The sequence below is a fragment of the Notamacropus eugenii genome, chromosome 2 (genome assembly GCF_028372415.1).
Source record: "Notamacropus eugenii isolate mMacEug1 chromosome 2, mMacEug1.pri_v2, whole genome shotgun sequence".
In the NCBI taxonomy this organism is placed as follows: Eukaryota; Metazoa; Chordata; class Mammalia; order Diprotodontia; family Macropodidae; genus Notamacropus; species Notamacropus eugenii.
In genome coordinates, this window is record NC_092873.1 from 87,922,681 (window position 1) to 87,937,218 (window position 14,538).

Sequence of the window (14,538 nt, forward strand, 5' to 3'; positions counted from 1 at the left end):
AAGGCAGCCATTCGGTTGATTGTTCATAAATCTGGTATGATCATTCATAAATCAGCAGCTTTTTGAGATAACCACATTTCCTTTTGCCTTTTGGAACAGCATATTCTGAGATTTTCTTTTATTGTAGTTGCTGCTAAGGGAGAGGGAGGGCAGAAGCAGTTATTAAGCATCTTCTATGTACCAGGCACTGTGCTAAGCACTTTATAAATATTATCTCTTTTGCTTCTCACAATAACCCTGGAAAGTAGGTGCTATTATGATCCTCATTTTACAGTTGAGGAATTTGAAGCAGACAGGGGCTAAATGACTTGGTCTGGGTCATGTGACTAGTAAATGTCTGAGGCCAAATTTTAATTCAAGTCTTCTTGAGTCCAGGCCTGGCACTCTTTTTGTATCTGCAGTGCTTAGTACAGTAGGTACATAACATTGTAGGCTGTGAGTAAATGTTTATTAACTGTCTATTATGTCTATTATGTGACAGTTATATAACTGTCTATTATCCCTATTGCCCTTGGCAATAGGGATACCTTTATATGATGAGATAGAATACCAAAATAATAAGCCAGGTCTGAGCTTACATTTTAATACAGAAGGACAATATGAATTAATGGTGGTATAACCAAGGAGGGGTATTTTGATCTGGGAAGGATGAAGGGTGAAGAAGGTATGAGACAGACACTTTGCTTTAAGCTGTTCCAGAAGAACATGCTGAGATGTCACAAAGCAGAAATGGTGAATAGAGAACAAAACGGATTTGGTTGTGTTGATTCTTAACAGACGAATTTTTGCTCTTAAAAAAATGCTCTTTCAAAAAAATGAATGAATTTTGTAGTTAAAAGACCACCAAGAAGGAAGCCTCTTCCTTGTCTAGCCTCTAAGGAAAAAGAGGTAGTTGTAATTATAAGCACTCTAATTGGCTACAAGTTCCTTGAAGGTATACACCTTTGTGTCCTCTGAAATCTGAAGCAGGGCTTTAAAAATAGGGATATTCTTTCCCTCCCTGCTCACTCCCTCCCGCAAGCTCTCGTTGTTCCCTTCCTCAGGTTCCCAGGAGGACGACGTTCCTCTGCACTATAGACTGTAGCAGAGTCTAGACCCTTGGCTCTCTCTCCTCCCTGTCTCTGCTGGCCCAGGCACTAGACTGGCCTCCAGATCTTTCGCTTTAGAAAGATGGCCTCAGAAATGCGAGTAACTGATGAAGTATGCTGCATTTTCTGTTATTTTATAAAATGTTGCACACCAGAAGAAATCAAGAAAAGAAAGAAGGCAGTTATCTTTTGTCTCAGTGCTGACAAAAAATGCATCATTGTGGAAGAAGGCAAAGAGATCTTAGTGGGAGATGTTGGTGTAACCATTACTGATCCTTTCAAGCATTTTGTAGTAATACTCCCTGAAAAAGTTTGTTGCTACATTTTCTGTGATGCAAGCTTTGAAAGAGAGGAATCAAGAAGAGTTTTTCTTTTTTCCTGTGGGTACAAGAACGAGCACCTCTCAAAAGTGAAATGATCTATGCAAGCTCCAACGCAAGCAATCAAAAAGAATTTTCCAGGCATTAAACATGAATGTCAAGTAAATGGACCAGAAGATCTCAACTGGGCTTGTGTTGCTGAGAAGCTATGAGGGTCCTGAATTGTAGCTTTTGAAAGATGTCCTGTGTAGATGATCATTCAGTGCCACAAGATTGAAAAGCTTCCACGTTTAATGTGTCTTCTTGCTAACTATGTAAAACAAATATATTTAGGCCAGGATATCACTGAAAGGAGCTGTCTTGTTCTAGATTAAACTAGATATTATATAAACCTGTATAAAATAATCCTAAATAAATCTAAATCTAAAGTTTCAAAAAAAATAGAGATAGAAGCTAAAGCTATGATTTTGTTAATATAGGGTACTCTTCTATGAGAAAACTTGGCAGCTTATAGCCTTAAAGTGTTGCCTAGCAAAGTTGTCAAACACAACCCATAGGCTTGCAACTGGAACTGTATTAAAATGGACTTAAAACATAAATAATATTACACTTAAATATCTAAGTCCATCTTTATATATCCTTATATAAGATCCTTATGTATGAATTAGTGGTCTGTTTCTCCTTGAGTTTCATACCATTGGCCTAGAACACTAAAAGTTTCAGTGACTTGCCCAGAATCATCCAGTATGTGGTAGTACCCAAAGCCAGGTCTTTCTTGTTCTCTATCCACTGCAACTCTCTAGGCTCACTTATTTTCATATTATATGCCTTCAATATAATGCTAAATAAATGTTCACTGAATAAATGAATGAATGATTGCTTGGGGAGAGGGAGAGGTACAAAAAGTTATTTTCAAGTAGTAGTTTCCCTTGGTAACTGATGATATTTCAGAATTTTGGTAGTTAATTGGTCAACATAGTACTACTAGGAATTGAACTTGGAACGTATCTGCTGACTTCAGTTTAGGAAAAAGGAACAAACATCAGTTTGTCCTGTTAGGAAGCATTCAGGGATAGGACCTGAACTTTCAAGAACCTGCACTAGAGCTACTGTCCTGGCCTTCTGTTTCCTCCTCCCATGAGAGACTAACCATTAATTTCTCTATGACAGTAATGTAGTCAGCTGATAAATGGCTCTATTCCCTAAAGTGATAGACATAGGCAATGAGGTATAGTATAAAGAATATTAAATTACATCAGGAGGGTGATGTCTTGACTTACAAGTGAATTGAACTTGAGTGAGGCAGAGTTGTGTAAAGTCATCAGCATCACTCCTTCAGAGTAATCTGGGAAGAAGAGAAATACCGTTTCCTCAAATATTCAGTCTGGTCTCTAGTCTTGGGTAAAAGTGAGTAACACCATTGCTTTAACTCCCAACAATTCTTCCTACCCCCCACCCCCATCCGTTCAATCCACCGAACTGCTTCTGGTTATGAGAGAACTCCAAACTGAGGCTAAACTCCTAAGGATAATGAAAATCTATCTGACTCATTCCTCAATACTTGACAACCTCTCCTATACCTTCTTCAGCTCAACAATTCTGAACCCCCAACTGTCATTATTCAAACCCCATTCTCAGTCCCCCACTTTTTGATACCTTATTCCCACTCCCTTCAGCAAGAGATGCACTGGAGACAGCTCTTATGAGATCATGAGAGCCAATTGTTAAATTTTCAGTGTAAGCATTTAACCCTTTGGAAATCAGAATTCTCTTAATCAGGGCCTTTTTGTTGTTTGTCCAGACTTACAAAAGTGATGTAGAAAATGCTAATAATGCACCTTAAGCCTAAAAATAAGTGCCAAACATTTATCGGCACATCTCAGTTCAGTTGCCTGAACTTCCCACTCTAAAGTGATCCACTGTGATCTCTGGAATACCTGTTCTATAGGTAACAAATTTCCTTTCACCTGAAATCTTGTCCTTTCCCTCTCCTTCCATCTTCTGGTTTTCACTGAAACCTGGCTTAATCCTGATAACACAGCCTCCATGGCCTCCCTTTCTGATACTGGAAGCACTTTACTCATTCTTTTTAATTCACTAGTTAAAATGCAAGAGTTTTCCCCATTGCTACTTCCATGTTCTTTGTCTACCAACTTTTGAGGTTCACTCAATCCATATAGACTACTTAATCAAAATTGTGGTAGCTATTGTCTCCCAACCTCTAGGACAATGCTTTACTCAGTATTTCTTTCTTCAAGTTCTGCCCTTGTATGGGGGAGACTTCGATAGATAGATAGATAGATAGATAGATAGATAGATAGATAGATAGATAGATAGATAGATAGATAGATAGATTAGATAGACAGACAGATAGACAGACAGAGATAGATATAGATATAGATATAGATAGATATAGATATATAGATATAGATAGATAGGTATAGATAGAGATAGAGATATTCCCTCAAGTACTCTAACCATTCACCACCTGAATTTCACATAACCTCGTCTTCCGTCTACCCTAGTCATACACAAAGATGATTCTGATCTGGCAAGTGATTACTCATGCCAACTCATCTTCTCCAGCAGAACCTTCTATCTCATTTCCATTCTGTCACATATCTTCAATCTCTCTGTCTCCTCTCTGCATCCCATGGCCTACAAACATGATCATGTATCCTTCAACCTCAAAAAATCATTGTTTGATCTATCCATCACTGTTAGCTATAATTCTATTTTGTAGAATATAGCTATTCTATAGCTTTTGGGGCTATACTCATTGAGTATATACCCTCCTCCCTTTGGGGGCTAAACTCATTGAGAAAGCCATCTGCGCAGAAATCTTTACTTCCTTTGCTTTTATTCTCCTCTTAAATCTCTACAGTATGGCTTTTGACCTCATTATTCAACCAAACCTACCCTCTCCAAAGTTACCACTTACCTCTTAATTTCCAAATCTAATGGTCTTTTCTCAATTTCCACTCTTGATCTTTCTGTAGCCTCTGACCCTGCCAATCACCCTCTTCTTGATATTTTTTTCTCTCCACGTTTTCATGACACCACCCTCTCCTGGTTCTCCTCCCAGTTATCTGACCAACCCTTCTGTCTTTTGCTGGTTCTTTATCCAAATCATGACTGCTTGCTGTAGTTGTCTTAGAGAGCTCTGTTCTGGGCCCTCCTTTGTTCTTCTTTTCTACTTATGTAACTTATTGATCCTGTGGTTTTATTTACCACCTCTGTGTTGGCAATTCTCAAATCTACCTGTCTTAAGTTGGAGATTAAATGGTGGCCCTCTGGGGATATGACCTCCCAGTTGAACTAGGGCTCAGAGGAGAGCACTAACACATTTTTACAGGCATAAGAACACATGGATCACATTAGACTGTATGAGATGGATTTCACCCATTTTTGTGGAGGGGTTCAAGGTATTCAAAATAAAATGAGAATTGTTCTCTTAGACTAGTCAAGTTCTAATAATCAATTATTTTAGTTTATTTTATTTTCAAAGCAGGTTTTTCAATTGAGTAACATCAACAATGTTATTCTATATTTTAACACTTTCTCTCTTTATTTTTCTCCTTCTCCCCCTTGGATAAATGGAGGCACTTTATCTTTCTGGATCAGAATATCAGCTAGAAGACCTTGTGCTGATTTATTTGGAGTAATCTGTTTATTTGAGAAATCCACCAAATACAGAAAAATAGAAGGACTTTTTTTTTGCTGCAAGTGAATTTCCTCAATGATTTTCATTATTACTAAAGAAAATGACTCTTCCCCTCTTTAACAGCAAACACTTTTTAAAGCATTTGGTAAAAGAAAGTCAACCTGTTTGGAAATAATACAGATATGCCATCTGTTCTCCCCCCGTCCATGTTATCACAAAACTTTTCATTTTCGAAAATGAATTTTGCTACTCTTGTTACAATTTGAAAAACTATATGTGGCTCCTTATATTTCTCAAGACAAGTGACTGTCAGTTAATCATGCAACAAGTTTGTATTGCATGAGAAGGTCATATGAAAAATGATTGCTGTTCATTCTTTATTTAAGTAGCTGCTACTATTACCCCTAGTTTGTTGATGAGGAAAGTGAGGCTAATTATTTAATTCACAAGTTATTATTAAATGGCCTAGGAACAGAATAATCAGAATCTAAAAATTTCCACCCAAAAGCGTAGTTGGGGGAAGAGGTGGAGACTGACTGTCAAAAAGCTCTATTTCAGAAAAAGTTTGCAGAGATGAATAAATCAAAGAAAAAACTAACTGGTACCAAATATCATTACGAATCTAGAGATTTCTCTAAATGGAAAGTAACTGAAAAAATCACAAGCTGTGGCTCAAATGAGAGGGGGAAAAAGGAATTTTCTGCAAGCACTAAAATGTTACTTAGAAGAAATAAAAGAAGACATTAAGAATGAAACAAAATCTGCGCAGAAGAGAATTGGAGGGAGAATAAAGAGCTAAGAAAAGAAAGGAGCAAACCATACACATGAAACAATTCCCACAAAATTAGGGTAGTCCAAACAGAAAGTAATGATTTTGAAATGGAAAAAAAATTCACAAAGTAAAAGGAACTCACAGTTTCATAGAGAACCTTCTTTTTATGTCCTTCTATGTGAATGGAAATTTCTTTATTTTGGTATTGAAGCTTAAATTTTTAAAAATTTCACATTTAAAAACTGTATTAGGAATGACTTATGAGAGCAGTCCTTAGGGTATCTACAGAAGTATGCTTAGGACAAAATCATGATGGGCAATTGAGCAAGGTCAAATATTTTGTAATTAATTTCAATCTGCTAACTATTTTGTGGTGAGGAAGCTTATGATTGGTTTTATTGTTGAAATTAGGGTGCATTCAAAAGCCTCTAGTCATCTAGAGCCTGTCCCTTGACCTGTACCTCTAAGAAGGATATGCCCTTATGAATTTTGAAAGGTGAAGAGAATGAGCCATCAAAGTCCAAGAGCTGCAGTCCATACTGGGATTTACATACCAGTCAGAATATCAAAAAAAGGTTTTGAGGAAACACCTTTGGGAATTAAACCAGAATTTGCAGAAATGGAGATTCATCTATCCATCAACCAAGTCATGTTTGGAAATGAACTTGGTGAGGCAAAATCTATTTAAGTCTAAACTCACTCTTCCAAGGGACAGGGGAGTTATTAGGGAATATGTTCCCTACAGGCTTTGAGGGTAAGTTGTATGTGTGTGATTGTGTGTGAGGAGGTAATATTTGTACTTCTGTTCTTACAATTGCTGTAATGTAAATGCCCTTTTGAAAAAGCTAATTACTGATCATTAATAAAAAATAACTGGAATATCAATTATGCTAGGAAGGAAAAAAACACTGAGAAACATCATTGAAATTATATTGCTTTTGACTTCCACATAAACGTTGTTCAACTTCAAATTGTACAGTTCCCCTTCAAATTCAACTGGCAGCCCACAATAAATCTCAGAAATGTTATGAGCTCACCCTGAATGGGGTTGACATAAGTCAACAACAGCTCAACTTTCACCAAATTGTTGAATAATGCATTAAATAATCACTGGAGTTCATTAACTTAGAGTAAATGTCTTGTATCAGTCATGATTTTATTGAATTTTATTTGAATTTTGTTTGTATTGACAAAAGTCATGAGTGAGATATTTTTGTAGAAATTATAGTAGAAATGTGCAAAAAGGTTGACCCTTGTTTTGATAGCCCCAACCTCTATACTAGAGGTCTCATACTTCTATTGTTAAGGCAACATTCACAGCATCTATGTTGACTATGAATGTTTCAGCATAGTTCTGAATCACAAAGTGTAACAGATTCTCCATGTAGAAGGCAGAAGGAAAGCATTTATTCAGACACCAGAAAGCCAAATTGATCATAGTAACCAAGAAGTGGATGCACATTAGCACTGCAGGGGACAAAGCCATTCCTAAGCCTTCCCCCATCCCACCCCCAACTGGAGCCTTCCCACAAACAAACACTCACAAGACTAGCTGTGCCTGCCTGTGTCCTCTCTCCTCTCTGCTCTCTATTCCCCTCACCGCTCTCATCAACCTCCTCTCAGTTCTACTCCACCCTTCCTGTTCCACCCATTCAGCAAGCTCTCCCACCAGATGTAATTTATTATGTGATTTAAGCAGGTCACTTGGGCACATTAATGAATGGGAAAGATCTTCCCATTTAAATGACCATTAAATTCGACCCCAAGATCTTTCATATTCATTACATAGGTCGGTGGGGCAACTAGTATCAATAGAACTGTAACAAAGATAAGAGAAAATAAGCATACAAAACACTATCTTAGACAACTGTTGTCAACAGAACTTTACAGCAATATAATAGGGGTCATAAAAACACACGTAAAATAATATCTTAGGATGAGGTTTGAGCACAAGCACCCCATCATTTCCCCTTGAATGAATTGGGCCTAAAATCTTGGGGTAATTGGTGAAGGCCTCTTCATTTTTTCCCCTGGCATGTGAACCCATCAAGCTGATGGAATTCTTTACATTTTTATTAATAAATCCCTCCCTTTCTGTGCAAGGATCTCCTTCAGTTATTCACAAAAAACAAAATGCTGCTTGAGAAAAAAAAGTCAAGAATTTTCCCAGTAAACCATAATTTACCCAGTAAACATAGTTTAGGGCTAAGGTATCCAAGCTACAGGGAAGTAAGTCAAGTATTATACCCTAAAAGGAGTTTGGGAGATATCAGAATAATCAGTCTGATTGCCTGATATGCTTGTTAAGGGGTTGCCCAATACATTGCCCCACAAAGAGGGATTATATGCCAAGACCAGGGCCTCCAACTAAGGCTCATATTCATATAACCACTTGGAGGTGAGGAGAAGCTTTCTGTCTCTGTCCCTGTGAGCACTCATGAGACAATCAGCTGGAAAGAAATGGTGGGTCAAGTTGTCATTAATTATAAAGGCTCAAGTGGCTGGGAGGTGAAGAGGAGGATTGAGCGTTCCCAAGGCACTTGGCAACTTCTTGTTCTGTATTTTTTATTTAACACTGTCTTCCTCTGAGACATTTCCACTACTTTCAGCATTGCAGGCTTCTTTCAGCAGAGATATGGGTGAGTACAAATGAAGAAAATGCAAACGCTGTCAAATTCCATCAGATTAATTTTTGCTTAACTATTTTGTTGTTATTGTTGTTGTAAGGGTGTTTCTTATAGTGCTGTTCATATAGGGTGAAAGGCATGGCCAGAAATGACCATGATCACACTGACAATGAATCCAGGTCTTCAGGTCTCTAAGGCCAGTCTCCAATATAGCAAGTTTTTTCTCAGCTTGTGTTCATCATCCATTTTCAGAGAAGATCATGACATCAGAGAAATAATGACATGACTTGCACTTAACCTTGTTTTGAGCGAAGGAGGGCTGTACAAGGTCACCAGCCTCACTTTCTCCTCCTGAGCCCTGCACCTCGGTTATCACCCAACAACAAAGGCCTCTTCTATAACTATTTCCCGATGAAATTGGATGTAGAGCTATCCCTGCCCCAAGAGGTCTAATTCTAGAGATCAGTTCTTTAGCTCGCATCTAGAGCTTGATCAATGTCAGGTCTAGGGGTGACTCATCATAGTCATGGACAGAGGGTGACATACAGCTTAAGCAATCAGACATCTGCAGCTGAAGGAGACTAAACATACAGAAAACAAATCTAGCAAATAAGTTTAACAGGCAAAAAGCCAAAAAGAAACAAAGAGACAATAACCAGAAGCAGGGTAGATATAGAGTCAGCCTTGCTTCTGGAGTCCATGAACCCACCATCATAGACACATTCATGGTAGAATATATCAGTTAAGGGTACAATTTGGTAATCATCTTTTCCTGAATAAGCAACAGTTATGATATTATCTTTCTCATGTGCTATAATTTCTGCATTTTGGAACATCATCTGGCTTCCATTTTACCCATAATTTAGCTTGCAATTTTATTCTATCAGTAGAACCCAATCCTTCAGTTCCTCTGTTAGTTATTTTGAAAGGAGGACCAATTTTCAAAAGGGGCACTGTTTCACAAGGAATAATAATCACTTAAACTATTCTATCATTTTAATAAACTGTGAGTTCTTCACTTAAATTTTGGAATAACATAATAATTTTTCCTTGATAATTAGAACCTATCACTTCATCCAATGCATGTATTCCTCGAACTGCTAATCCAGATTTAGGTAATATCTGTCCAAAGTGATTTGTAAAGATTCTCATATATATTGCACTAGGGATTTTTCTTCTTTCTTTTCTATCCAACCAAAAGTCCTCTAAACAATATAAATCATATCATGCTGAACCAAGTGTCCCTGCATATGATGCTGGGACAACTGGCCTCACAGTAAAACGCTCAATATTTGGGATCTTATATGTTTGTTGTTTTCTAATTTGCAGGTTTGGGGTCATCATTTTGGCTAGAGGTATATTTCCTCCCAATGGTCTATTATTCAGATTATATACAGCAGTGAAGAAATTATCTTTCCAATGTTGCTAAGAATTATTAGAATTTAACTTCCTTTAACTGTTTTTTCAATAATCCATTCATTTTTTTTCAATGAACCCAGATGCTTGTGAATAATATGGAATATGATACATCCATTCTATACTGTTTAATACAAAATATTTCTTCATTTCATTGCTTTTGAAATGTGACCTGTTGTCACTGTGGATCTGCAATGTGGTTCTATAATGTAGACTTATGATATGTAGAGTTTTAAAGGTGGTTTTCTGGGTTGCACTCTCTGGAGACAAGTCACTAGTACACCTGAATAGGTGTCAACACAAGTATATATAAATTTACATCTTTCATCTTGGTATAGGGGTGCAATTTAATCTATTTGCCAAATTTGGGCTGGTACTTTTCCCCTTGCTATCTCTCCAGTTACTACCTGAGGAACAGTTTGTTCCTTGTCCAACTGACATATATAACGTTAGTCTGCTTCTTATTTTAGAAATGAATGAGATATACTAATACCTCAGTCTTATGCCCACTGGTGTGTGGCCTGGACCACCAAATGGCCAGGCCATCTGATGGATCCATTTTCCTAGTACCAGATAATCATTTGGTGACAGAGTCAGGGACAATATGTTGAGTAGCAATCTTTGCTAGTCGATCAGTATATGCATTTTATTCATGTTCTGGTGTGATGAGGGTCACGTGAGCATCAACATGAAAAACTGACAAATAGTAACCAAAGACATGTGTCATATATCTTCCCATAGTTCTTTGCCCCAGACTTGCTTGCCATGAATTTCCCAATTTTGATTTTTCCACATGGGCATCCATGTAGCTAGCCTATTAGCCACTACCCATGAATCAAGTGAATATATGGCATTGTCCTCTTTGTTCTGTTTTGATAGCCTGATGGTAGAATTTATGTTCAGCATATTGACTACTTTCATCTATCACTATGCTTTCTAAAGTCCACCTAGTAGGTGAGTTTTAGCCTTCTGCTTTCCACTGTCTTTTGTGGCCCAAATATTTTGCTGTCCCATTAGGAAATCATGCATGTCTCTTTTGTTCTTCAGTGAATCCATCATATCCCTCATTCCAGTTTACCAAGGATTGTACCAACTCTTGCTTTTGCTCAGGGGGTGCATCATGTCCCTCAGTATCTATGTTTGCTGTAGATCCATGTAAAGCAGAAATTCCCCTTCTGACTGTTTTAGATCTATTTTGAATATACCATTGCTATTTAATTATGCTAGTCTCTTGTGCATATCCAATTCTGTGAGAAGCTGGGGTACTCATTACCCCAGGTCATAATCAGGATTCCAGGCCTAAATATTACCTCATGGCTCATAGTCAGTTGTTCAGTCTCTAGCAATGCCCAATATGCCCCTAACAACTGCTTTTCAAAAGGGATATGGTGAACTTCAGATGAAGGGAGTTTCCTAGAACAAAATCCTAAAGATACATTTCAGCTTTGTTGTTTTGCCACAAACTCCAGTTTGCATATTCATGCTGTACTCTTACTTGGAATTCCATTGGACCATTTTGCATAAGGCATAAATCTTGGACCCACTGTGACAATTATATGGAAGAATACTTTCTGCTCTTTTGGGGGAGATCTTTGACTTATGTAAAACCTAAGTTTTAAGGGAATTTCCTTTGGGTTCCATAATGGAGTTTAAAGTTAGTACAGTAAAGACCCTGACCCCTTTTCTCTTTTTTTTAAAATTAATTTATTTATTTTTAGTTTTCAACATTCATTTTCACAAGAGTTTGAGTTCCAAATTTTTTCCCCATCTCTCCCCTCCCCACCCCAAAATACTGTGCATTCTGCCTACCCCTTCCCCCAATCTGCCCTCCCTTGTATCACATCCCTCTCTTCCCTTATCCCCATCTTCTCTCTTTTCTTGTAGGGAAAGATAGATTTCTATACCCTATTACCTGTATTTCTTATTTCTCAGTTGCATACACAAACAATTCTCAATATTCATTTATAAAACTTTGAGTTCCAACTTCTCTCCCTTCCTCCCTCCCAACCCATCCCCATTGAGAAGGCAAACAATTAATATGGGCTATGTAGGTGTAGTTTTGCAAAAGACTTCCATAATAGTCATGTTGTGAGACTAACTATATTTCCCCCATCCTATCCTGCCCCCCATTTACTCCATTCTCTCTTTTGACTTTGCCCCTTCCCTAAAGGCTTTTCTTCTAATTACTTCCTCCTTGCCTTTGCCCTCCTATCTATCATCCACCCACCCCACTTATCCCCTTCTCCTCTACTTTCCTGTAATTTAAGATAAAATTTCATACCAAATTGAGTGAGCAGGTTATTCCCTCCTTAAGCCAAATGTGATGAAAGTAAGCTTTATTTTTTCCTGCTCACCACCCTGCTTTTCTCTTCCATTGAAAAAGCTTTTTTGTACCTCTTTTATGAGAGATAATTTCCCCCATTCCATCTCTCCCTTTCTCCTCCCAATATAGTCTTCTCACCCCTTAATTTTATTTTTTAGTTATCCTCCCTTCCTATTCAACACACCCTGTGCCCTCTGTATATGTGTGTGTGTGTGTGTGTATAATTCCTCCAACAACCCAAACACTGAGAAAAGTTTCAAGAGTTACAAATATTATCTTTTCATGTAGGAATGTAAACAGTTCAACTTTAGTAAGTCCTTTATGATTTCTCTTTCCTGTTTACCTTTTTCATGCTTCTCTTGATTCTTGTGTTTGAAAGTCAAATTTTCTATTCAGCTCTGGTCTTTTCATCAAGAATGACTGAAAGTCCTCTATTTCATTGAATGACCATTTCCCCCCTGAAACATTATACTCAGTTTTGCTGGGTAGATGGTTCTTGGTTTTAATCCTAGTTCCTTTGACTTCTAGAATATCATGTTCCAAGCCCTTTGATCCCTTAATATAGAAGCTGCTAGATTTTGTGTTATCCTGATTATATTTTTACAGTACTTGAATTGTTTCTTTCTAGCTCCTTGCAATATTTTCTCCTTGACCTGGGAACTCTGGAATTTGACTATAACATTCCTCAAAGTTTTTCTTTTCGAATCTCTTTCAGGAGGTGATCAGTGGATTTTTTCAATATATATTTTACCCTCTGGTTCTAGAATATCAGGGCAGTTTTCCTTGATAATTTTCACGAAGGATGATGTCTAAGCTCTTTTGTTGATCATAACTTTCTGGTAGTCCCATAACTTTTAAATTGTCTCTCCTGAATCTATTTTCCATGTCAGTTGTTTCTCCAATGAGATATTTCACATTGTCCTCTATTTTTTTCATTCTTTTTTTTTTGTTTTGTAATTTCTTGATTTCTCATAAAGTCATTAGTTTCCATCTTCTCCATTCTAATTTTTAAAGAACTATTTTCTTCAGTGAGCTTTTGAACCTTCTTTTCCGTTTGGCTAATTCTGCTTTTAAAAGTGGTCTTCTCCTCATTGTTTTTTTGGACCTCTTTTGCCATTTGAGTTAGTCTATTTTTAAAGGTATTATTTTCTTCAGCATTTTTTGGGTCTCCTTTAACAAGCTGTTTATTCGTTTTTTATGATTTTCTTGCATCACTCTCATTTCTCTTCCCAATTTTTTCTCCACCTCTCCTACTTAATTTTCAAAATTCTTTTTGAGTTCTTCCATGGCCTGAGACCACTGCATATTGTTTTGAAGTTTTGATTGCAGATTCCTTGACTTTTAGGTCTTCTTCTGATGGTACACATTGTTTTTCCTTATCTGAAAAGATGGAAGAAAGTACCTGTTCACTAAGGAAGCAACCTTCTATAGTCTTATTTTTCCCCCTTTAGGAGGCATTTTTCCAGCCAGTTACTTGACTTTTGAGTCCTTTGTCAAGTGGAGGGTATACTCTAGGGATCTATAAGTTCTTAGTTTCTCCAAGGTGGCACAATCAAGGGAGAGGAATAAATTCCTCTCCTAGCCTGTGCTCTGGTCTGGGAACAACCACAATCTTTTATGCCCAGAGTCTGTGGGTGGAATTTCCTCTCCAGAGCCTCTACCAGCTCCATCAGCCAGCACTCCTCTTCACCCCAGGGCAGACACTCAGGACTGAGATCCAGATCAGTGGCTCAATCCCCCCAGGGTCTTTAGACTGAGGGCTCCAAAAATGGATACTGCAGCTGCCTGGGGCTGGGGCTAGGGCCAGACCCTGATCCCTTCTCACCTAGGTGAAAGAGCTTTCTCACTGACCTTTGAAGCTGTCTTTGGCATTTGTGGGTTGAGAAATCTGGGAACTGCAGTTGCTCCCTATAATTCTGCACCTTGAAGCCTGCTTTGGTCCTGTCTATGTGATGCCATGCTGCCAAGGCTGTGCTCCCCTCAGTGGACTGTACTCTGCTTCAAGTCCAGTGAGACAGACTTTTCCTGTTGTCCTGACAGACTGCTTTGGGCTGTAAATCTCTTTTACCCTGTCGTTTCTTGTCTTCTACTGCTCTAGAATTTGTTTTGAGTCATGTTTTACAGGTATTTTATGGGCTGTGGGGGGAAAGCTTCTACAGGTCCATCCTTATACTCTACCATCTTGGCTCTGCCCCCAAGGAACCCTGACACCTTTTTCTGAGGGCATACTCTCCCAGGACTATACCCAGTACCTGATATAGCCCAGAGTGGAAGGACCCTTTCCTGGGAAAGGGCATCCCTAGACTTCTGCCCCAGCTCAGATTGGTT

General features: G+C 38.1%; 1 pseudogene; it reads left to right on the forward strand.

Annotated features, from left to right (window-relative positions):
* The first annotated feature begins 1,170 nt into the window (after positions 1–1,170).
* Positions 1,171–1,659, forward strand: LOC140525904 (destrin pseudogene; annotated as a pseudogene).
* The last annotated feature ends 12,879 nt before the right edge of the window (positions 1,660–14,538 follow it).